Source organism: Triturus cristatus, chromosome 8 (assembly GCF_964204655.1).
Source record: "Triturus cristatus chromosome 8, aTriCri1.1, whole genome shotgun sequence".
NCBI classification, from domain to species: Eukaryota; Metazoa; Chordata; class Amphibia; order Caudata; family Salamandridae; genus Triturus; species Triturus cristatus.
Window position 1 is genome coordinate 1,146,555,506 of NC_140591.1, and position 25,258 is coordinate 1,146,580,763.

Genomic DNA, 25,258 nt, shown 5'->3' on the forward strand with positions numbered 1-25,258 from the left:
AATGTTGTGCTGCCCTTTGTCTCAGGGCCAGTGTCGGTGGCATATGTATGTGGTGGTGGGATCTTGCAGTGATGCATTGCAGTACCTGATGCAGGCACCGCGACTGGCTCGCCTGGGATATGCCCACATGGTCACTGGAGACCCTTTGGAATGAGCCAGTGGCGAAGAAATGGAGCGCAGATAGGATCTTTAGGTATGCTGGTATTGCATGTGAGCAGCAGGTCACGGAGTCAAGTTCCTGCTCCCACTCACATACCATATTCAAGATGATTTCTGGAGGGAAACGGTACCTGGCCCTTATATCTTGACTGGACATTCCAAATAAGTTGATCCTCTGTCTGAAGATCCTCTCTGCTCTGGCTCTCCTCCTCCTCCTCCTCCTCAAGTGGTTTTGCCGCATGGCAAGGGGCATTGCAACAAACACATTCAGTGACATGTTGAAAGGGTTTGTGTGTGTCTGCTCTGCAGTTATACGTGCTGCCGAGCTAGGATTGGCTGGAGTGTGTCAGCTGATGCATGGTGGGGGATGGTAGGGACTTGGACAGGTTCACCCTTGGCTCACATGATCAATGGCCACCAAACCGGATTTTCCGGCCCGTAATCGGAACTTCCGGCCTGGAGCCAGACTTTCTGCCCTTAGCCGGACTTTCCGGCCCGTAAGCGGAATTTCCGCTCCGGGCCCGGAAATTCCGCTCCGGGTGCGGAAATTCCGGCCCGAGTGCGGACGTAAGTTTAGTGGTCGTAAATGGATTCTGTGAATAGCAAAAGTCCTAAGTTCATTTTGTGAATAGCAAAAGTAGTAAGTTCATTCTGTGAATACCAGAAGTACTAGGTGCATTCTGTGAATACCAGATTGGTACCAAGTTTAGGATTTAGTCTTAAGTTTGTTCTGTGAATCGGGCCCAAAAACACTACCCCCTGAACGACCCCACTACATTACCCAAACAACACTGCACTACCCTACACCCTAAAAGACTACCCTAGAAGTAAACCCAATACTACACAAACACCACTTCACTACCCTAAACCCTAACACACTACCCCCAGCAGTACACCCTACACTACCTACACACCACTTCACTACCCTAAACCCTAAAACACTACCCCCATCATGACCCCCTACACTACACTAACACAACTGCACTACCCTAAACCCTAAAACACTACCACCAGCATGACCCCCTACACAACCCAAACACCACGGCACTACCCTGAACCCTAAAACACTAAGCCGAGCACGACCCTCTACACTACCCAAACACCACTGCACTACCCTAAATCCTAAAACACTACCCCAGCACGACCCCTTACACTACCCAAACACCACTGCGCTACCCTAAACCCTAAGACACAACCCCCAGCATGACCCATTACACTACACACACACCACTGCACAACCCTAAACCCTACAAAACTACCCCCAGCATGACCCCTACACTACGCAAACACCAGAGCACACCCCCAAACCCTAAATCTACCTCGCACAGATCCCTACACTACTCAAACACTACTGCACTGCACTCCCCTAAACCTGAAAACACTGCCCCCAGCATGACACCCCACACTACTCAAACACCACAGACCACCCTAAAACATTACCCCAGCAAGACCCCCTACAGTACACAAACACCACTGCACTACCAAAAACACTAAAATACTACCCCCAGCACAACCCCCAAAACTACACAAACACCACGGCACTGCCCTAAATCCTGAAGCATTACCCCCCGCACGACCCCTACACTACACAAGCATCAATGTACTACCCTAAAACTTAAAACACTACCCCCAGCACGACCCTCTTCACTACAGAAACACAACTGCACTACCCTAAATTAAATAACCCAACCTCCAGCACGACCACCTACACTACCCAAACACCACTCCACTACCCTAAACCCTAAAACACTAGCCCCTACACTACCCAAACATCACTGCATTACCCTAAACCCTAAAACACTATCCCCAGCACGAACCCCTTCACTACACAAACACCACTGTACTACCCTAAACCCTGAAACACTACCCCCAGCATAACCGCCTACACTACCCAAACATCACTGCATTACCCTAAACACTAAAACACTACCCCCAGAACTACCCCCAACACTATCCAAACACCACTGCACTACCCTAAACCCTAAAACATGACCCCTTACACTACACAAACACCACTGCACTACCCTTAACCCTAAAACACTACCCCCAGCACGAGCCCCTACACTACACAAACACCACTGCACCACAATAAACCCTAAAACACTACCCCCTACACTACACAAAAACCACTGCACTACCCTAAACCCTAAAACACTACCCCCAGCACGAACCCCTACACTACACAAACACCACTGCACTGCCCTAAACCCTGAAACACTACCCCCAGCACGACCCCCTAAACTACACAAACACCACTGCACTACCCTAAACCCTAAAACACTACCCCCTATACTACACAAACACCACTGCACTACCCTAAACCCTAAAACACTACACCTAGCACAAAACCCTACACTTCACAAGCGCAACTGCACTACCCAAAACCCTAAAACACTACACCCTGCACTGCACCCTACACAACCCAAACATACCTGCACTGTCCTAAAACCTAAAACAAACCCCCAGCACGACCCCTTCACTACAAAAACAGCACTGAACTGCCTTAAACGGTAAAACACTAGCCCCAGCACGACCCCCTTCACAACCCAAGCAAAACTGCACTACCCTAAACCCCAAACCACTACTCCCAGCACGAACCCCTACACTACCCAAACACAACTGCACTACCCTAAACCCTAAAACACTACCCAGTACTCTACTCAAACACCACTGCACTACCCTAACCCCTACAGCACTACCCCCAGCACGACCCCCTATACTACACAAACACCACTGCACTACCCTAAACCCTAAAACACTACCCCAACACTAACCCCTACACTAACCAACCACCACTGTACTACCCTAAACACTAAAACACTACCCCCAGCATGATACCGTACTCTACACAAACACCACTGCAATACCCTAAACGCTAAAACACTACCCCCAGCACGACTCCCTACACTACCCAAACACCACAGCACTATACTGAACCCTAAATCTACCCCCTGCATGAGCTCCCACACTACACAAACACCACTGCACTACCCTAAATCCTAAAACACTATCACCAGCACAAACCCCTACACTACTCAAACACCACTGCACTACCCTAAAACCTAAAACACTACCCCCAGCGTGACCCCTACACAACCCAAACACCACGGCACTACACTAAACCCTTAAACACTACCCGAGCACAACCCCTTATACTACCCAAACACCAATGCACTAACCTAAACCCTAAGACACTTCCCCCAGCATGACCCATTACACTACCCAAACACTACTGCGCTACCCTAATCCCTAAGACACTTCCCCCAGCATGACCCATTACACTACCCAAACACCACCGCACTACCCTAAACCCTAAGACACATCCCCCAGCAAGAACCATTACACTACACAAACACCACTGCACTACCCTAAACCCTAAAAAACTACCCACAGCATGACCCCCTACACTACCCAAACATCACTGCCCTACCCTAAACCCTAAATATACCTCGCACAAATCCCTACACTACCCAAACACTACTGCACTGCACTGCTCTAAACTGGAAAACACTGCCCCCAGCATGACACCCCACACTACTCAAACACCACTGACCTACCCTAAACCCTAAAACACTACCCCCAGCAAGACCTCCTACAGTACACAAACACCACTTCACTTCCATGAACCCTAAAACACTACCCCCAGCATGACCCCCTACACTACACAAACACCACTGCACTACCCTAAACCCTAAAGCATTACCCTAGCACGACCCCTACAGTACACAAACACCTCTGTACTACCCTAAAACCTAAAACTCTACCCCCAGCACGCCCCCCTTCACTACACAAACACAACTGCACTACCCTAAACCCAAAAACACAACCTCCAGCACGACCCCCTACACTTCCCAAACACCATTGCACTACCCAAAAACACTACTCACCACACTACACAAACACCACTACCCTAAACCCTAAAACAATACTCCCAGCATGACCCCCTTATACTACACAAACACCCCTGCACTTCCCTAAACCCTTAAACACTACCCCCAGCACGACCCCCTACACTACGCAAACATCACTGCATTACCCTAAACCCCAAACCACAACCCCCAGAACTACCCCCAAACACTAGCCAAACACAACTGCACTACCCTAAACCCTAAAATGCTGCACCAGCACGAACCCCTACTCTAACCACACACCACTGCACTACCCTAAACCCTAAAACACTACCCCATACTCTACACAAACACTGCTGCACTACCCTAAACCCTAAAGCACTACCCCCAGCATGACCCCCTATACTACACAAACACCACTTCACTACCCTAAACCCTAAAACACTACTCCCAGCATAAACCCTTACACTACACAAACACAACTGCACTACCCTAAACCCTAAAACACTACCACCAGCATGACCCCCTACACAACCCAAACACCACGGCACTACCCTAAACCCTAAAGCACTACCCCCAGCACGACCCCCTATACTACACAAACACCACTGCACTACCCTAAACCCTAAAACACTACCCCAGCACAAACCCCTACTCTAACCAAACACCACTGCACTACCCTAAACTCTAAAAAACTACCCCCAGCATGATCCCCTACTCTACACGAACACCACTGCAATACCCTAAACTCTAAAACACTACCCCAGCACGACTCCCTACACTACCCATACACCACTGCACTACACTGAACCCTAAATCAATCCCCAGCATGAGTTCCCACACTACACAAACACCACTGCATTACCCAGAACCCTAAAACACTATCACCAGCACGAACCCTTACACTACCCAAACACCATTGCACTACCTAAACCCTAAAACACTACCACAGCACGATCCCTACACTACACAAACACCACTGTACTACCCTAATACCTAAAACACTACCCCCAGCACGACCCCCTTCATACACAAACAAAACTGCAACACACTAAATCCTAAAACACTACCCACAGCACGACCCTCTACACTACACAAACACAACTGCACTACCCTAAACCCAAAAACACAACCTCCAGCACGACCCCCTACAGTTCCCAAACACCACTGCACTACCCTAAACCCTAAAACACTACCCCCTACACTACAAAAACACCACTACCCTAAACCCTAATACACTACCCCCAGCACGACCCCCTTATACTACACAAACACCACTGCACTTCCCTAAACCCTGAAACGCTAACCCCAGCACGACCCCATAAACTACACAAACACCACTGCACTACCCTAAGCCCTAAAACACTACCCCCTACACTACACAAACACCACTGCACTACCCTAAACCCTAAAACACTACACCCAGCACGACCCCCTACACTTCACAAGCACATTGCACTACCCTAAACCCTAAAACACTACACCCTGCACTACACCCTACACTACCCAAACATACCTGCACTGTCCTAAATCCTAAAACAAAACACCCAGCATGATCCCTTCACTACACAAACACCACTGAACTGCTTTAAACTGTAAAACACTAGCCCCAGCACGACCCACTTCACTACCCAAGCAACACTGCACTACCCTAAACCCCAAACCACTACTCCCAGCACGAACCCCTACACTACCCAAACACCTCTGCACTACCCTAAACCCTAAAACACTACACCCAGCACGACACCCTACACTTCACAAGCATCCTGCACTACCCTAAACCCCAAACCACTACTCCCAGCACAAACCCCTACACTACACAAACACCCCTGCACTGCCCTAAACCCTGAAGCACTACCCCCAGCACGACCCCCTAAACTACAGAAACACCACTGCACTACCCTAAACCCTAAAGTTCTACCCCCTACACTACACAAACACCACTGCACTACCCTAAACCCTAAAACACTACACCCAGCACGACACCCTACACTTCACAAGCATCCTGCACTACCCTAAACCCTAAAACACTACACCCTGCACTACTCCCTACACTACCCAAACATACCTGCACTGTCCTAAAACCTAAAACAAAACCCCCAGCACGACCCCTTCACTACACAAACACCACTGAACTGCCTTAAACTGTAAAACACTAGCCCCAGCACGACCCCTTCACTACCCAAGCAAAACTGCACTACCCTAAACCCCAAACCACTACTCCCAGCACGAACCCCTACTTTACCCAAATACCACTGCACTACCCTAAACCCTAAAACACTACCCCGTACTCTACCCAAACACCACTGCACTACCCTAAACCATAAAGCACTACACCCAGCACGACCCCTATACTACACAAACACCACTGCACTACCCTAAACCCTAAAACACTACCCCAACACTAACCCCTACACTAACCAAACACCACTGTACTACCCTAAAACCTAAAACACTACCCCCAGCATGATACCGTACTCTACACAAACACCACTGCAATACCCTAAACGCTAAAACACTACCCCATCACGACTCCCTACACTACCCAAACACCACAGCACTACACCAGACCCTAAATCTACCCACTGCATGAGCTCCCACACTACACATACACCACTGCACTACCCTAAATCCTAAAACACTATCACCAGCACAAACCCCTACACTACTCAAACACCACTGCACTACCCTAAACCCTAAAACACTACCACCAGCATGACCCCTACACAACCCAAACACCACGGCACTACACTAAACCCTAAAACACTACCCCAGCACAACCCCTTATACTACCAAAACACCACTGCGCTACCCTAAACCCTAAGACACTTCCCCCAGCATGACCCATTACAGTACCCAAACACCACTGCGCTACCCTAAACCCTAAGACACATCCCCCAGCATGAACCATTACACTACACAAACACCACCGCACTACCCTAAACCCTAAAACACTACCCACAGCATGACCCCCTACACTACCCAAACATCACTGCCCTACCCTAAACCATAAATCTACCTCGCACAAATCCCTATACTACCCAAACACTACTGCACTGCACTGCCCTAAACGCGAAAACACTGCCCCCAGCATGACACCCCACACTACTCAAACACCACTGACCTACCCTAAACCCTAAATCACTACCCCCAGCAAGACCTCCTACAGTACACAAACACCACTGCACTACCATGAACCCTAAAACACTACCCCCAGCATGATCCCCTACACTACACAAACACCACTGCACTACCCTAAACCCTAAAGCATTACCCCCAGCACGACCCCCTTCACTACACAAACACAACTGCACTACCCTAAACCCAAAAACACAACCACCAGCACGACCCCCTACACTACACAAACACCACTGCACTTCCCTAAACCCTTAAACACTACCCCCAGCACAACCCCCTACACTACCCAAACATCACTGCATTACCCTAAACCACTACCCACAGAACTACCCCCAAACACTAGCCAAACACAACTGCACTACCCTAAACCCTAAAATGCTACCTCAGCACGAACCCCTACACTAACCAAACACCACTGCACTACGCTAAACCCTAAAACACTACCCCAGCACAACCCCTTATACTACCCAAACACCACTGCGCTACCCTAAACCCTAAGACACTTCCCCCAGCATGACCCATTATACTACCCAAACACCACTGGGCTACCCTAAACCCTAAGACACATCCCCCAGCAAGACCCATTACACTACACAAACACCACTGCAAAACCCTAAACCCTAAAACACTACCCACAGCATGACCCCCTACACTACCCAAACATCACTGCCCTACCCTAAACCATAAATCTACCTCGCACAAATCCCTACACTACCCATACACTACTGCACTGCACTGCCCTAAACTCGAAAAGACTGCCCCCAGCATAACACCCCACACTACTCAAACACCACTGACCTACCCTAAACCCTAAAACACTACCACCAGCATAACCCCTACCCAACCCAAACACCACGGCACCACACTAAACCCTTAAACACTACCCCAGCACAACCCCTTATACTACTCAAACACCAATGCACTAACGTAAACCCTAAGACACTTCCCCCAGCATGACCCATTACACTACCTAAACACCACTGCGCTACCCTAAACCCTAAGACACATCCCCCAGCAAGACCCATTACACTACAACACTACCCACAGCATGACCCCCTACACTACCCAAACATCACTTCCCTACCCTAAACCATAAATCTACCTCGCACAAATCCCTACACTACCCAAACACTACTGCACTGCACTGCCCTAAACTCGAAAAGACTGCCCCCAGCATGACACCCCACACTACTCAAACACCACTGACCTACCCTAAACCCTAAAACACTACCCCCAGCAAGACCTCCTACAGTACACAAACACCACTGCACTACCATGAACCCTAAAACACTACCCCCAGCATGATCCCCTACACTACACAAACATCACTGCACTACCCTAAACCCTAAAGCATTACCCCCAGCACGACCCCTACACTACACAAACACCACTGTACTACCCTAAAACCTAAAACTCTACCCCCAGCACGACCCCCTTCACTACACAAACACAACTGCACTACCCTAAACCAAAAAACACAACCTCCAGCATGACCCCCTTATACTACACAAACACCCCTGCACTTCCCTAAACCCTTAAACACTACCCCCAGCACGACCCCCTACACTACGCAAACATCACTGCCCTACCCTAAACCCTATACCACTACCCCCAGAACTACCCCCAAACACTAACCAAACACCACTGCACTACCCTAAACCCTAAAACACTACCCCAGCACAACCCCTACACTACCCAAATATCACTGCATTACCCTAAACCCTAAACCACTACCCCCAGAACTACCCCCAAACACTAGCCAAACACAACTGCACTACCCTAAACCCTAAAATGCTACCCCAGCATGAACCCCTACACTAACCAAACACCACTGCACTATGCTAAACCCTAAAACCCTACCCCAGCACAACCCCTTATACTACACAAACACCACTGCACTTCCCTAAATCCTTAAACACTACCCCCAGCACAACCCCTACACTACCCAAACATCACTGCATTACCCTAAACCCTAAACCACTACCCCCAGAACTACCCCCAAACACTAGCCAAACACAACTGCACTACCCTAAACCCTAAAATGCTACCCCAGCACGAACCCCTACACTAACCAAACACCACTGCACTATGCTAAACCCTAAAACACTACCCCAGCACAACCCCTTATACTACACAAACACCACTGCACTTCCCTAAACCCTTAAACACTACCCCCAGCACAACCCCTACACTACCCAAAAATCACTGCATTACCCTAAACGCTAAACCACTACCCCCAGAACTCCACCAAACACTAGCCAAACACAACTGCACTACCCTAAACCCTAAAATGCTACCCCAGCACGAACCCCTACACTAACCAAACACCACTGCACTATGCTAAACCCTAAAACACTACCCCCAGCATGACCCCCTTATACTACACAAACACCACTGCACTTCCCTAAACCCTTAAACACTACCCCCAGCACAACCCCTACACTACCCAAACATCACTGCATTACCCTAAACCCTAAACCACTACCCCCAGAACTACCCCCAAACACTAGCCAAACACAACTGCACTACCCTAAACCCTAAAATGCTACCCCAGCACGAACCCCTACACTAACCAAACACCACTGTACTATGCTAAACCCTAAAACACTACCCCAGCACAACCCATTATACTACCAAAACACCACCGCGCTACCCTAAACCCTAAGACACTTCCCCCAGCATGACCCATTACACTACCCAAACACAACTGCGCTACCCTAAACCCCAAGACACATCCCCCAGCAAGACCCATTACACTACACAAACACCACTGCAAAACCCTAAACCCTAAAACACTACCCACAGCATGACCCCCTATACTACACAAACACCACTTCACTACCCTAAACCCTAAAACACTACTCCCAGCATGACCCCCTACACTACACAAACACAACTGCACTACCCTAAATCCTAAAACACTAGCACGAGCATAACCCCCTACACAACCCAAACACCACGGCACTACCCTAAACCCTAAAGCACTACCCCCAGCACGACCCCCTATACAACACAAACACCACTGTACTACCCTAAACCCTAAAACACTACCCCAGCACTAACCCCTACACTAACCAAGTACCACTGCACTACCCTAAACTCTAAAAAACTACCCTCAGCATGATCCCCTACTCTACACGAACACCACTGCAATACCCTAAATGCTAAAACACTACCCCAGCTCGACTCCCTACCCTACCCATACACCTCTGCACTACACTGAACCCTAAATCTATCCCCAGCATGAGTTCCCACACTACACAAACACCACTGCATTACCCTAAACCCAAAAACACTATCAGCAGCACGAACCATTACACTACCCAAACACCATTGCACTTCCCTAAACCCTAAAACACTACCCCCAGCACGACCCCTACACTACACAAACACCACTGTACTACCCTAATACCTAAAACACTACCCCAAGCACGACCCCCTTCATACACAAACAAAACTGCACTACACTAAATCCTAAAACACTACCCACAGCCTGACCCCATACACTACACAAACACAACTGCACTACCCTAAACCTAAAATACAACCTCCAGCATGACCCCTACACTTCCCAAACACCACTGCACCACCCTAAAGCCTAAAACACTACCCCCTACACTACACAAACACCACTACCCTAAACCCTAAAACACTACCCCCAGCACGACCCCCTTATACTACACAAACACCACTGCACTTCCCTAAACCCTTAAACACTACCCCCAGCACGCCCCCTACCCTACAAAAAACATCACTGCACTACCCTAAACCCGAAACCACTACCCCAGAACTACCCCAAACATTATCCAAACACCACTACACTACCCTAAACCCTAAAACACGTCCCCTTACAGTACACAAACACCACTGAACTGCCTTAAACTGTAAAACACTAGCCCCAGCACGACCCCCTTCACTAGCCAAGCACAACTGCACTACCCTAAACCCTAAAACACTACCCCCAGCATGATACCATACTCTACACAAATATCACTGCAATACCCTAAACGCTTAAACACTACCCCCAGCACGACTCCCTACACTACCCAAACACCACAGCACTACACTGAACCCTAAATCTACCACCAGCATGACCCTTACACAACCCAAACACCATGGCACTAAACTAACCCTAAAACACTACCCCAGCACAACCCCTTATACTACCCAAACACCACTGCGCTACCCTAAACCCTAAGACACTTCCCCAGCATGACCCATTACACTACCCAAACACCACTGTGCTACACTAAAACCCTAAGACACATCCCCCAGCAAGAATCATTACACTACACAAACACCACTGCACTACCCTAAACCCTAAAACACTACCCACAGCATGACCCCCTATACTACCCAAACATCACTGCCCTACCCTAAACCATACATCTACCTCGCACAAATCCCTACACTACCCATACACTACTGCACTGTACTGCCCTAAACTCGAAAACTCTGCCCCCAGCATGACACCCCACACTACTCAAACACCACTGACCTACCCTAAACCCTAAAACACTACCCCCAGCAAGACCTCCTACAGTACACAAACACCACTGCACTACCATGAACCCTAAAACACTACCCCCAGCATGACCCCCTACACTACACAAACACCACTGCACTACCCTAAACCCTAAAGCATTACCCCCAGCATGACCCCTACAGTACACAAACACCACTGTACTACCCAAAAAACCTAAAACTCTGCCCCCAGCACAACCCCCTTCACTACACAAACACAACTGCACTACCCTAAACCCCAAAACACAACCTCCAGCACTACCCCTACACTTCCCAAACACCACTGCACGACCCTAAACCCTAAAACACTACCCCTACACTACACAAACACCACTACCCTAAACCCTAAAACACTACCCCCAGCATGACCCCCTTATACTACACAAACACCCCTGCACTTCCCTAAACCCTTACACACTACCCCAGCACGACCCCCTACACTACCCAAACATCACTGCATTACCCTAAACCCTAAACCACTACCCCCAGAACTACCCCCAAACACTAGCCAAACACGACTGCACTACCCTAAACCCTAAAATGCTGCTCCAGCACGAACCCCTACTCTAACCAAACACCACTGCACTACCCTAAACCCTAAAACACTACCCCATACTCTACACAAACACTACTGCACAACCCTAAACCCTAAAGCACTACACCCTGCATGACACCTATACTACACAAACACCACTTCACTACCCTAAACCCTAAAGCACTACTCCCAGCATGACCCCCTACACTACACAAACACAACTGCACTACTCTAAACCCTAAAACACTACCACCAGCATTACCCCCTACACAACCCAAACACCACTGCACTACCCTAAACCCTACCCCCAGCATGACCCCCTATACTACACAAACACCACTGCACTACCCTAAACTCTAAAACACTACCCCAGCACTAACCCCTACACTAACCAAACACCACTGCACTACCCTAAACTGTAAAAAACTACCCCAGCATGATCCCCTACTCTACACGAACACCACTGCAATACCCTAAACGCTAAAACACTACCCCAGCACGACTCCCTACACGACCCATACACCACTGCACTACACTGAACCCTAAATCTATCCCCAGCATGAGCTCCCACACTACACAAACACCACTGCATTACCCTAAACCCTAAAACACATTCACCAGCACAAACCCTTACACTACCCAAACACCATTGCACTACCCTAAACCCTAAAACACTACCCCCAGCACGACCCCTACACTACACAAACACCACTCTACTGCCCTAATACGTAAAACACTACCCCAGCACGACCCACTTCATACACAAACAAAACTGCACTACACTAAATCCTAAAACACTACCCACAGCACGACCCCCTAAACTACACAAACACAACTGCACTACCCTAAACCCAAAAACACAACCTCCAGCATGACCCCCTACACTTCCCAAACACCACTGCACTACCCTAAACCCTAAAACACTACCCCCTACACTACACAAACACCACTACCCTAAACCCTAAAACACTACCCCCAGCACGACCCCCTTATACTACACAAACACCACTGCACTTCCCGAAACCCTGAAACACTAACCACAGCACGACCCCCTAAACTACACAAACACCACTTCACTACCCTAAGCCCTAAAACACTAACCCCTACACTACACAAATACCACTAGACTACCCTAAACCCTAAAACACTACACCCAGCATGACCCCCTACACTTCACAAACACAATTGCACTACCCTAAACCTTAAAACACTACACCCTGCACTACACCGTACACTACCCAAACATACCTGAACTGTCCTAAAACCTAAAACAAACACCCCAGCACGATCCTTTCACTACACAAACACCACTGAACTGCCTTAAACTATAAAACACTAGCCCCAACACGACCCCCTTCACTACCCAAGCAAAACTGCACTACTATAAACCCAAAACCACTACTCCCAGCACGAACCCCTACACTACCCAAACAAAACTGCACTACCCTAAACCCTAAAACACTACCCCGTACTCTACCCAAACACCACTGCACTACCCTAAACCCTAAAGCACTACCCCCAGCACGACCCCCTATGCTACACGAACACCACTGCACTACCCTAAACCCTAAAACAGTACCCCAACAATAACCCCTACACTAACCAAACACCACTGTACTACCCTAAACCCTAAAACACTGCCCCCAGCATGATACCCTACTCTACACAAACACCACTGCAATACCTTAAACGCTAAAACACTACCCCAGCATGACACCCCACACTTCTCAAACACCACTGACCTACCCTAAACCCTAAAACACTACCCCCATCAAGACCTCCTACAGTACACAAACACTACTGCACTACCATGGACCCTAAAACACTACCCCCAGCATGATCCCCTATACTACACAAACACCACTGCACTACCCTAAACCCTAAAGCATTACCCCCAGCACGACCCCTACACTACACAAACACCACTGTACTACCCTAAAACCTAAAACTCTACCCCCAGCACGAACCCCTTCACTACACAAACACAACTGCACTACCCTAAATCCAAAACCACAACCACCAGCACGACCTCCTACACTTCCCAAACACCACTGCACTACCCTAAAGCCTAAAACACTACCCCCTACACTACACAAGCACCACTACCCTAAACCCTAAAACACTACCCCCAGCATGAGCCCCTTATACTACACAAACACCACTGCACATCCCAAAACCCTTAAACACTACCCCCAGCATGACCCCCTACACTACCCAAACATCACTGCATTACCCTAAACCCTAAACTACCCCCATACACTAGCCAAACACAACTGCACTACCCTAAACCCTAAAATGCTACCCCAGCACGAACCCCTACACTAACCAAACACCACTGCACTACCCTAAACGCTAAAACACTACCCCATACTCTACACAAACACTGCTGCACTACCCTAAACCCTAAACCACTACCAACAGCATGACCCCCTACACAACCCAAACACAACGGCACTACCCTAAACCCTAAAGCACTACCCCCAGCACTAAACCCTACACTAACCAAACACCACTGCACTACCCTAAACTCTAAAAAACTACCCCAGCATGATCCACTACTCTACACGAACACCACTGCAATACCCTAAACGCTAAAACACTACCCCCAGCACGACTCCCCACACTACCCATACACCTCTGCACTACACTGAACCCTAAATCCATCCACAGCATAAGCTCCCACACTACACAAACACCACTGCATTACCCTAAACCCTAAAACACTATCACCAGCACGAACCCTTACACTACCCAAACACCATTGCACTTCCCTAAACCCTAAAACACTACCCCCAGCACGACCCCTACACTAAACAAACACCACTGTACTACCCTAATACCTAAAACACTACCCCAAGCACGACCCCCTTCATACACAAACAAAACTGCACTACACTAAATCCTAAAACACTACCCACAGCCCGACCCCCTACACTACACAAACACAACTGCACTAACCAAAAACCCAAAAACACAACCCCCAACACGACCCCCTACACAACAAAAAACATCACTGCATTACCCTAAACCCTAAACCACTACCCCCAGAACTACCCCAAACACTATCCAAACACCACTACCCTAAAACACGTCCCCTTACACTACACAAACACCACTGTACTACCCTAAACCCTAAAACACTACACCCAGCACAACCCCCTACACTTGACAAGCACAATTGCACTACCCTAAACCCAAAAACACTACACCTTGCACCACACCCTACAATACCCAAACATACTTGCACTGCCCTAAAACCTAAAACACTACCCCCAGCACGACCCCTTCATTACACAAACACCACTGAACTGCCTTAAACTGTAAAACACTAGCCCCAGCACGACCCCCTTCACTAGCCAAGCACAACTGCACTACCCTAAACCCTAAAATGCTACCCCAGCACGAACCCCTACACTAACCAAACACCACTGCACTACCCTAAACCCTAAAACACTACCCCATACTCTACACAAACACTGCTGCACTACCCTAAACCCTAAAGCACTACCCCCAGCATGACCCCCTATACTACACAAACACCCCTTCACTACCCTAAACCCTAAAACACTACTTCCAGCATGACCCCCTACACTACACAAACACAACTGCACTACCCTAAATCCTAAAACACTACCACCAGCATGACCCCCTACACAACCCAAACACCAAAGCACTACCCTAAACCCTAAAGCACTACCCCCAGAACAACCCCCTACACTACCCAAACACCACTGCACTACCCTAAATCCTAAAACACTACAGCAGCACGACCCCTTACACTAGCCAAACACGACTGCGCTACCCTAAACCCTAAGACACAACCCCCAGCATGACCCATTACACTACACACACACCACTGCACTACCCTAAACCCTACAAAACGACCCCCAGCATGACCCCTACACTACGCAAATACCAGAGCACTCCCCTAAACCCTAAATCTACCTCGCACAGATCCCTACACTACTCAAACACTACTGCACTGCACTCCCCTAAACCTGAAAACACTGCCCCCAGCATGACACCCCACACTACTCAAAAACCACAGAGCACCCTAAACCCTAAAACACTACCCCCAGCAAGACCCCCTACAGTACACAAACACCACTGCACTACCAAAAACACTAAAACACTACCCCCAGCACAACCCCCAAAACTACACAAACACCACTGCCCTAAATCCTGAAGCATTACCCCCCGCACGACCCCTACATTACACAAGCATCAATGTACTTCCCTAAAACTTAAAACACTACCCCCAGCATGGCCCTATTCACTACAGAAACACAACTGCACTACCCTAAATTCAAAAACCCAACCTCCAGCACGACCCCCTATACTACCCAAACACCACTCCACTACTCTAAACCCTAAAACACTACCCCCTACACTACACAAACACCACTGCACTACCCTAAACCCTTAAACACTACCCCAAGCACGACGCCCTACACTACCCAAACATCACTGCATTACCCTAAACCCTAAAACACTACCCCCAGAACTAACCCCTACACTATCCAAATACCACTGCACTACACTAAACCCTAAAACATGTCCCCTTACACTACACAAACACCACTGTACTACCCTAAACCCTGAAACACTACCCCCAGCACAACCCCCTACACTACCCAAACATCACTGCATTACCCTAAACCCTAAAACACTACCCCCAGAACTACCCCACCACTATCCAAACACCACTGTACTACCCTAAACCCTAAAACATGACCCCTTACACTACACAAACAATACTGGACTACCCTTAACCATAAAACATTACCCCCAGCACGAGCCCCTACACTACACAAACACCACTGCACTACAATAAACCCTAAAACAATACCCCCTACACTACACAAAATCCACTGCACTACCCTAAAACCTAAAACACTACCCCAGCACGACTCCCCTACACTACACAAACGCCACTGCACTGCCCTAAACCCTGAAACACTACCCCCAGCACGACCCCCTAAACTACACAAACACAACTGCACTACCCTAAACCCTAAAACACTACACCCAGCACGACCCCCTACACTTCACAAGCACAATTGCACTACCCTAAACCCTATAACACTACACCCTGCACTACACCCTACACTACCCAAACATACCTGCACTGTCCTAAAACCTAAAACAAAATCCCCAGCACTACCCCTTACCTACACAAACACCAGTGAACTGCCTTAAACTGTAAAACACTAGCCCCAGCACGACCCCCTTCACTACCCAAGCAAAACGACACTACCCTAAACCCCAAACCACTACTCCCAGCACGAACCCCTACAATACCCAAACACCACTGCACTACACTAAACCCTAAATCACTACCCCGTACTCTACCCAAACACCACTGCACTACCCTAAACCCCAAAGCACTACCCCCAGCACGACCCCCTATACTACACAAACACCACTGCACTACCCTAAACCCTAAAACACTATCCCAACACTAACCCCTACACTAACCAAACCCCATTGTACTACCTTAAACCCTAAAACACTACCCCCAGCATGATACCCTACTCTACACAAACACCACTGCACTACCCTAAACCCTAAAACACTACCACCAGCATGACCCCTACACAACACAAACACCACGGCACTACACTAAACCCTAAAACACTACCCAGCACAACCCCTTATACTACCCAAACACCACTGCGCTACCCTAAACACTAAGACACTTCCCCCAGCGTGACCCATTACACTACCCAAACACCAATGCGCTACCCTAAACCCTAAGACACATCCCCCAGCAAGAACCATGACACTACACAAACACCACTGCACTACCCTAAACCCTAAAACACTACCCACAGCATAACCCCCTACACTATCCAAACATCACTGACCTACCCTAAACCATAAATCTACCTCGTACAAATCCCTACACTACCCAAACCCTACTGCCCTGCACTGCACTGCCCTAAAATCAAAAACACTGCCCCCAGCATGACACCCCACACGACTCAAACACCACTGACCTACACTAACCCCAAAAAACACTACCCCCTGCAAGACCTCCTACAGTACACAAACACCACTGCACTACCATAAACCCTAAAGCATTACCCCCAGCACGACCCCTACAATACACAAACACCACTGTACTACCCTAAAACCTAAAACTCTACCCCCAGCACGACCCCCTTCACTACACAAAAACAACTGCACTACCCTAAACCCAAAAACACAACCTCCACCACGACCCCCTACACTTCCCAAACACCACTGCACTACCCTAAACCCTAAAAAACTACCCCCTACACTACACAAACACCACTACCCTAAACCCTAAAACACTACCCCCAGCATGACCCCCTTATACTACACAAACACCCCTGCACTTCCCTAAACCCTTAAACAGTACCCCCAGCACGACCCCCTACACTACCCAAACATCACTGCATTACCCTAAACCCTAAACCACTACCCCCAGAACTACCCCCAAACACTAGCCAAACACAACTGCACTACCCTAAACCCTAAAATGCTGCCCCAGCACGAACCCCTACACTAACCAAACACCACTGCACTACCCTAAACCCTAAAACACTACCCCATACTCTACACAAACACTGCTGCACTATCCTAAACCCTAAAGCACTAACCCAGCATGAACCCCTATACTACACAAACACCACTTCACTACCCTAAACCCTAAAACACTACTCCCAGCATGAACCCCTATACTACACAAACACCACTGCACTACCCTAAACCCTAAAACACTACCCCAGCACTAACCCCTACACTAACCAAACACCACGTCACTACCCTAAACTCTAAAAAACTACCCCCAGCATGATCCACTACTCTACACGAACACCACTGCAATACCCTAAACGCTAAAACACTACCCCCAACACGACTCCCTACACTACCCATACACCACTGCACTACACTGAACCTGAAATCTATCCCCAGCATGAGCTCCCACACTAAACAAACACCACAGCATTACCCTAAACCCTAAAACATTATCACCAGCACGAACCCTTACACTACCCAAACACCACTGCACTACCCTAAACCCTAAAACACTGCCCCCAGCATGACCCATACACTACACAAACACCACTGTACTACCCTAATATCTAAAACACTACCCCCAGCACGACCCCCTTCATACACAAACACCACTGAACTGCCTTAAACTGTAAAACACTAGCCCCAGCACGACCCACTTCACTACCCAAGCAAAACTACACTACCCTAAACCCCAAACCACTACTCCCAGCACGAACCCCTACACTACCCAAACACCACTGCACTACACTAAACCCTAAATCACTACCCCGTACTCTACCCAAACACCACTGCACTACCCTAAACCCCAAAGCCCTACCCCCAGCACGACCCCCTATACTACACAAACACCACTGCACTACCCTAAACCCTAAAACACTATCCCAACACTAACCCCTACACTAACCAAACACCATTGTACTACCTTAAACCCTAAAACACTACCCCCAGCATGATACCCTACTCTACACAAACACCACTGCACTACCCTAAACCCTAAAACACTACCACCAGCATGACCCCTACACAACACAAACACCACGGCACTACACTAAACCCTAAAACACTACCCAGCACAACCCCTTATACTACCCAAACACCACTGCGCTACCCTAAACCCTTAGACACTTCCCCCAGCATGACCCATTACACTACCCAAACACCAATGCGCTACCCTAAACCCTAAGACACATCCCCCAGCAAGAACCATGACACTACACAAACACCACTGCACTACCCTAAACCCTAAAACACTACCCACAGCATAACCCCCTACACTATTCAAACATCACTGACCTACCCTAAACCATAAATCTACCTCGTACAAATCCCTACACTACCCAAACCCTACTGCACTGCACTGCCCTAAACTCAAAAACACTGCCCCCAGCATGACACCGCACACGACTCAAACACCACTGACCTACACTAACCCCGAAAAACACTACCCCCAGCAAGACATCCTACAGTACACAAACACCACTGCACTACCATGAACCCTAAAACACTACCCCCAGCATGACCCCCTACACTACACTACAAAAACACCACTGCACTACCCTAAACCCTAAAGCATTACCCCTAGCACCACCCCTACAATACACAAACACCACTGTACTACCCTAAAACCTAAAACTCTACCCCCAGCACGACCCCCTTCACTACACAAAAACAACTGCACTACCCTAAACCCAAAAACACAACCTCCACCACGACCCCCTACACTCTTCAAACACCACTGCACTACCTTAAACCCTAAAACACTACCCCAGCATGACCCCCTTATACTACACAAACACCCCTGCACTTCCCTAAACCCTTAAACACTACCCCCAGCACGACCGCCTACACTACCCAAACATCACTGCATTACCCTAAACCCTAAACCACTACCCCCAGAACTACCCCCAAACACTAGCCAAACACAACTGCACTACCCTAAACCCTAAAATGCTGCCCCAGCACAAACCCCTACACTAACCAAACACCACTGCACTACCCTAAACCCTAAAACACTACACCATACTCTACACAAACACTGCTGCACTATCCTAAACCCTAAAGCACTAACCCAGCATGACCCCCTATACTACACAAACACCACTTCACTACCCTAAACCCTAAAACACTACTCCCAGCATGAACCCCTATACTACACAAACACCACTGCACTACCCTAAACCCTAAAACACTACCCCAGCACTAACCCCTACACTAACCAAACACCACGTCACTACCCTAAACTCTAAAAAACTACCCCCAGCATGATCCACTACTCTACACGAACACCACTGCAATACTCTAAACGCTAAAACACTACCCCCAACACGACTCCCTACACTACCCATACACCACTGCACTACACTGAACCCTAAATCTATCCCCAGCATGAGCTCCCACACTAAACAAACACCACAGCATTACCCTAAACCCTAAAACATTATCATCAGCACGAACCCTTACACTACCCAAACACCATTGCACTACCCTAAAACACTACCCCCAGCATGACCCATACACTACATAAACACCACTGTACTACCCTAATATCTAAAACACTACCCCCAGCACGACCCCCTTCATACACAAACAAATCTGCACTACACTAAATCTTAAAACACTACCCACAGCACGACCCCCTACACTACACAAACACAACTGCACTACCCTAAACCCAAAAACACAACCTCCAGCATGACCCCCTACACTTCCCAAACACCACTGCACTACCCTAAACCCTAAACACTACCCCCTACACTACACAAACACCACTATCCTAAACCCTAAAACACTACCCCAACACTAACCCCTACACTAACCAAACACCACTGTACTACCCTAAACCATAAAACACTACCCCAGCATGATACCCTACTCTACACAAACACCACTGCAATACCCTAAACGCTAAAACACTACCCCCAGCATGACTCCCTGCACTACACAAACACCACAGCACTACACTGAACCCTAAATCTACCCCCCGCATGAGCTCCCACACTACACAAACACCACTGCACTACCCTAAATCTTAAAACACTATCACCAGCACAAACCCCTACACTACTCAAACACCACTGCACCACCCTAAACCCTAAAACACTTCCCCCAGCATGACCCATTACACTACCCAAACACCACTGCTCTACCCTAAACCCTAAAACACTACTCCCAGCATGACCCCTACACTACACAAACACAACTGCACTACCCTAAACCCTAAAACACTACCACCAGCATGACCCCCTACACAACCCAAACACTACGGCGCTACCCTAAACCCTAAAGCACTACCCCCAGCACGACCCCCTATACTACACAAACACCACTGCACTACCCTAAACCCTAAAACACTACCCCAGCACTAACCCCTACACTAACCAAACACCACGTCACTACCCTAAACTCTAAAAAACTACCCCCAGCATGATCCACTACTCTACACGAACACCATTGCAATACCCTAAACGCTAAAACACTACCCCCAACACGACTCCCTACACTACCCATACACCACTGCACTACACTGAACCCTAAAGCTATCCCCAGCATGAGCTCCCACACTACACAAACACCATTGCATTACCCTAAACCCTAAAACATTATCACCAGCATGAACCCTTACACTACCCAAACACCATTGCACTACCCTAAACCCTAAAACACTACCCCCAGCATGACCCATACACTACACAAACACCACTGTACTACCCTAATATCTAAAACACTACCCCCAGCACGACCCCCTTCATACACAAACAAATCTGCACTACACTAAATCCTAAAAGACTACCCACAGCACGACCCCCTACACTACACAAACACAACTGCACTACCCTAAACCCAAAAACACAACCTCCAGCACGACCCCATACACTTCCCAAACACCACTGCACTACCCTAAACCCTAAAACACTACCCCCTACACTACACAAACACCACTATCCTAAACCCTAAAACAATACCCCTACACTAACCAAACACCACTGTACTACCCTAAACCATAAAACACTACCCCCAGCATGATACCCTACTCTACACAAACACCACTGCAATACCCTAAACGCTAAAACACTACCCCCAGCATGACTCCCTACACTACACAAACACCACAGCACTACACTGAACCCAAAATCTACCCCCGCATGAGCTCCCACACTACACAAACACCACTGCACTACCCAAAATCCTAAAACACTATCACCAGCCCAAACCCCTAAACTACTCAAACACCACTGCACCACCATAAACCCTAAAACACTTCCCCCAGCATGACCCATTACACTACCCAAACACCACTGCGCTATCCTAAACCCTAAGGCACCTCCACAGCAAGACCCATTACACTACACAAACAGCACTGCACTACCTTAAACCCTAAAACACTACCCACAGCATGACCCCCTACACTACCCAAACATCACTGCCCTACCCAAAACCATAAATCTACTTCGCACAAATGCCTACACTACCCAAACACTACTGCACTGCACTGCCCTAAACTCGAAAACACTGCCCCCAGCATGACACCCCACACTACTCAAACACCACTGACCTACCCTAAACCCTAAAACACTTCCCCCAGCACGACCCCCTTCACTACACAAACACAACTGCACTACCCTAAACCCAAAAACACAACCTCCAGCATGACCCCCTACACTTCCCAAACACCACTGCACTACCCTAAACCCTAAAACACTACCCCCTACACTACACAAACACCACTACTGTAAACCCTAAAACACTACCCCCAGCATGACCCCCTTATACTACTCAAACACCACTGCATTACCCTAAACCCTAAACCACTACCCCAGAACTACCCCCAAACACTAGCCAAACACAACTGCACTACCCTAAACCCTAAAATGCTACCCCAGCACGAACCCCTACACTAACCAAACACCACTGCACTACCCTAAACCCTAAAACACTACCCCATACTCTACACAAACACTGCTGCACTACCCTAAACCCTAAACCACTACCCCCTACACTACACAAACACCACTGCACTACCCTAAACCCTAAAACACTACTCCCAGCACGACCCCCTTATACTACACAAACACCACTGTACTACCCTAATACCTAAAATACTACCCCCAGCACGACCCCCTTCATATACAAACACAACTGCACTACCCTAAACCCAAAAACACAACCTCCAGCACGACCCCCTACACTTCCCAAACACAACTGCACTACCCTAAACCCAAAAACACTACCCCCAGCACAACCCCCTAAACTACACAAACACCACTGCACTACCCTAAGCCATAAAACACTACCCCTTACACTACATAAACACCACTGCACTACCCTAAACCCTAAAACACTACACCCAGCATGACCCCTACACTACACAAACCCCACTGCACTACCCTAAACCCTAAAACACTACCCCATACTCTACACAAACACTGCTGCACTACCCTAAACCCTAAACCACTACCCCCTACACTACACAAACACCACTGCACTACCCTAAACACTAAAACACTACTCCCAGCACGACCCCCTTATACTACACAAACACCACTGTACTACCCTAATACCTAAAATACTACCCCCAGCACGACCCCCTTCATATACAAACACAACTGCACTACCCTAAACCCAAAAACACAACCTCCAGCACGACCCCCTACACTTCCCAAACACAACTGCACTACCCTAAACCCAAAAACACTACCCCCAGCACAACCCCCTAAACTACACAAACACCACTGCACTACCCTAAGCCATAAAACACTACCCCTTACACTACATAAACACCACTGCACTACCCTAAACCCTAAAACACTACACCCAGCATGACCCCTACACTACACAAACCCCACTGCACTACCCTAAACCCTAAACCACTACCCCCTACACTACACAAACACCATTGCACTACCCTAAACCCTAAAACACTACACCTAGCACGACCCCCTACACTTCACAAGCACAATTGCACTACCCTAAACCCTAAAACACTACACCCTGCACTACACCCTACACTACCGAAACATACCTGCACTGTCCTAAAACCTAAAACAAAACCCTCAGTACGACCCCTTCACTACACAAACACCACTGAACTGCCTTAAACTGTAAAACACTAGCCCCAGCACGACCCCCTTCACTACCCAAGCAAAACTGCACTACCAAAAACCCCAAACCACTACTCCCAGCACGAACCCCTACACTACCCAAACACCACTGCACTACCCTAAACCCTAAAACACTACCCCGTACTCTACCCAAACAGCACTGCACTACCCTAAACCCTAAAGCACTACCCCAGCACGACCCCTATACTACACAAACACCACTGCACTACCCTAAACCCTAAAACAGTACCCCAACACTAACCTCTACACTAACCATACACCACTGTACTACCCTAAGCCCTAAAACACTACCCCAGCATGATACCCTACTCTACACAAACACCACTGCAATACCCTTAACGCTAAAACACTACCCCCAGCACGACTCCCTCCACTACACAAACACCACA